Raw genomic sequence first — 4,334 nt, forward strand, 5'->3', positions numbered from 1 at the left:
GAAGTGCTTGCTGCAGAAGGTCGAGAAAACAAAGATATTCATGTTTATTGCTGCTTTATTCACAATATCAAAGAGTTGGAAACAACCCAACTGCCCATCAACAAAAGAATGGATGGATCAGGAAGAGGAAGCTGTAGTATATTCACATAATGGAATATTATGCAGCACTGAAAAACAAAGAACTCATGAAATATTGTACAAAATGGGTGACCCTGGAGGACATTATGCTGAGTGAAATATCTCAGTCACAAAAAAGTCAAATACTGCATAATGCCACTGTTATAAAACAGGACTGGCATGGGGGGTGGGGAGAAACTAAGGAAAAGGGGATAAATAATGTACATGGCATGGAAACATACAATGGAAAGAACTATACAAAACAAATATACTAGTAGGTATTATTGGCATGACAAGAATCCAGAATGAAAGCTGCATAGTAAAGTGGGCGGGTGGGGGGAAACTGTATAACAATGAAAGAACTTTTTTCCAAAAGGAAGAAAATGCGAAACAATGAATGAATGGAAACTCAAGTTCTTTGTAAGCTTTCATTAAAATCTCAATTAAAGAAAAAAAAAAGAAAGAAAACAAAGATTCTCACCACTGGTTGACAGGATCATGATAGACAGTAATGAGACTAAGATTGTAAACAGCTTTCGTTTGCTTGGTTCCACAACCTTTGGTACCATCAGCCAGGAAATCAAAAGCCAAATTGCATTGGGAAAGTGTGCCGTCAGAGACCTTGCCAGAGTACTAAAGAGCAACAATGTCAGTCTGGAGACTAAGATGCGCCTGATCCAGGCCATAGTCTTTGCAATTATTTGCTATGTATCAGAAAGTTGTACAATGACTAGGAAATAATAGAAAGAGAATTGATGTCATTGAGCTGTGGTACTAGAGAAGAGCAATGTATATACCATGCACTTCCAGGAGAACAACACATTCATCCTAGAGAGGGTGAAACCAAGCTGCTCATTAGAGGCAAGGATTCTGAAGCTCTGTTCGATATACTTTGGGCCTGTTGCAGAAAGCATGCTTGGGAGGGTGAAAGGACAGCTCAAGAGAGGAAAACTCTTGACGAGATGGGTTGATTCAGCGACTGGTCTAATGGGGATGTCAGAGAAAATGAGGTTGGCCTAGAATAGAGCAAGGTACAGGATTGTTGTACATTGGGTCACTATGACTCTCAAGCAACTTGATGGCACATAAAAACAACATATATTGGGTGACTCAGTAGTTGTTGTTGTTGTGTGTCATAGAATCAGAAACAACCCACAGCTGACCCTCCAGCAGGTTTTCAGAGGCAGTAAATCTCACAGGAGGAGATTGCTCATATTTCTCCCATGGAGCAGCTGGTGGGTTTGAATAGCCTGCCTTAGGAATGTAGCACAACTTTTTACCACTGGTCACAAGCGCGCCCAACTCAACAATAGTTAAGCTAAATTGTTAAAGGCAAGATTAAAATAATGTACATGCATTAAAATGTTCTGGTATTTATGTGTTTACAAAGCTTAGGAAGAGTCAGGAAAAACCAGACAAACAACTGCCAGTTCACCACTTTGACACTGTCCTCAGCAGAACTGAAGACACTCTTATATACAGGGTTGGCTAGAGATGCTGTTAGATTGGGCTGAGGGAATCTTTTATGGGAGTAATTGATCAAACTCAGAGGCAAAGGAAAAAAGAACAGCTTCTCCATGCCATTTGAATATGCTACATTTATAGCCATTTCATTAATAAGTCTAATAAATAAAAGTATAAAATGACTTGGTGAGGCTTTTATCCCATTTTATCTCAAGAAAAAAAAGAAATCTATTATTTAACCTTGTGAAAACTGTTACGGGGTAAAGCAAACAGCAACAACAATAACAAAATCATGAAAAGCCACACACTGTGTTCTTAATTTCATTTATGTCACACAGCTAGAAGTGGTGAGGGAAAGTCCTTCTTCTTGCACCAGTTGTTTATGATTCTTCAGCAAGTTTGTCTTGGTGCCAGATCATACTGATGGGTCAAGTTCAAGATTAGAATGCCCAATATGATGTCAGCTTCTATTTTATAAATTGGCTTGTTAATGACATTCTAATGTCTATCATCATATAGCAGGAACTATATTAATATTTTTCCTCTCAGGCACTGTTATGCATATGTCAGCTCTAATGCCTATAGAAAGCTGCTACAAGTCAATCTTCATGGAAATGTATTAGTGATGCCTGTGAAGTTTCTAGACATATAAGAGGTGTGAAAATTATAATTGAAAAAAAGAGAAACCTTTAGAAAAAGAAAAATATACAACTAACTTTAGCTTGGAAAGTGTAAAATTGATTTAGTCTGATGACAATAACTGGCCTGCAAATTTTTCAAAATTATATTAGCATAATTGTAACAATCCATATTAAAGTCTTGCCAATTGTCTAAATATATCATGTGTTTCATACAAGTCAATCACATGATAAAGCTCTGTTTTGGTTAGGAAGCGATGCTCAGCTCTAATAACTCACAATTATGAATTAGATGAATAAAAAAAACACACCCCAAATCAGTGTGTAAAATGTTATTGATGTTTATCTTTCAACATAATACGGCTGCCGTGTTCAGAGTGTAGGAAGACAGATGTTTCTCGACCTGCAGGGCTGGGGCAAGCTTGCCTTTTAAGAGCAAGATCGTAAACCGATGAAAGGTGTGTAAACAGATGACAGGGGCAATTACAATGTGGAATTGATTAGGCTCTCAATTACTAAAAGCATATCGCCTGTGTTATTCTTTTTCTGCTGCTCTTTGATGAAAAAAAAAATCCTGAATAGCTCATCAGAACTACGAAATGTTTGTATTTGGAAGCTTCCTCCAACAGGACACAGCTGCAATGGCAGTTTGGGCTGTAAGGTGAGTGAGCTGGCTAAAAGAAAGATAGTGTAGTCCATAGGGAGTTACACTGTAACCCAAAGGAGACACTCAAACAGCTTGCATCCATCCTGGGTAGGAAGATGAGCAGTGTCCTCATGTGATCTACCGCCTTGGGAAACGTTAAGGTCAGCTCAGAGTTGGTCTTAACTCATTGACAATAAGTGTATTTTGAAACCCCCAACAGGTTATCAGCCACTTCTTGAGTTTTCTAAAATTCAATGGAGAGGGAACAGGCTTCTAGACAAAGAGACTACTACAGGGTTGGAGAGGAGAGGGAAGGTCAGTGAGGACCAGAAGACTTCACTGGAGCAGAATCCATAAAACAAATGATTATTACAAAATTCTAATACTTTGTTTTGCAGGACAGATTCTTCCAATTTCCCTCACACACACACACACACACACACACACACCCCATCAAATTATACAACTCCATGATTAATTTCCCCTCCCCCTGCACATTCTCCTCCCTCTGCTTCCACTCCCACCCCCTTGGATCCTTATATTCATTCTACAATATGGTTTTATACAATATTTGTCCTTGTAGGTAATACCATCTCAGACAAGAGTCTCATAATGAAAGTTTACAGAATACTCCTGGGCCTCTGCAAGAAAAATACTGATAACTCAATTACAAAATGGGCAAAAGACATGAAAAGAATTTTCACAGAGGAAGATATTCAAGTGGTCAACAGACACATGAAGAAATGCTCCAAACCACTGGCAAGAGAGATGTAAATCAAAACCACAATGAGGCAGCATCTCACTCCAGTAACAGTGGCAAAGTTTAACAGGACAGCAAGTAATAAATATTGGAGAGGATGTGGTGAGAAAGGAACTCCTTACACATTGTTGGTGGGATTGTAAAATAGTACCACCCTATTCATTTTTGGACGGCAGAGCCCACAAGAATTTACACTGCTAACCAAAAGGCAAATCTCAGTGGTAGTTCAAATCTGTCAGCATGGAGAAAACATAGGCTTTCTCCTATGTGATTGATAGCCTCTGAAACCTCTAGGGAGTCAGCTGCAAATTCTAACTCAATGACAACGAGAGAGAAATTCATTCTTTGCTCAGCTAGCCTTGTAGATGTTTGAGCATCTCTCAAAATTGTAAATACTTAAGATTTTCATAGTAAGACTCCCATAAGTGGCTAAATTCTATTCCTGACTCTCTGGACCTCCAGTCTGGTGCTAGCCTGGAGGGCACTCAGGAGGTTCACTCCAAAATTATCCACCCTTTCCCCCATAAGATCTCACAAATTTCCATGACTCTCAGTCACATAGCCATTCCTAGATTGTGTACTAGTCCTGTCAATATCCTGAGTCTCAAATGAAAAGCAAACTGTATGTGAGGTCACAAAGAAAGAATGTCATTCTTAGAGTAACCTGTTGTTGTTGTTATGTGCCGTCGGGTCGCTTGTGACTCTTAGC

The sequence above is a fragment of the Elephantulus edwardii genome, unplaced genomic scaffold (assembly GCF_000299155.1).
Source record: "Elephantulus edwardii isolate Elephantulus edwardi_28Jun2011 unplaced genomic scaffold, EleEdw1.0 scaffold00046, whole genome shotgun sequence".
Lineage (NCBI taxonomy): Eukaryota > Metazoa > Chordata > Mammalia > Macroscelidea > Macroscelididae > Elephantulus > Elephantulus edwardii.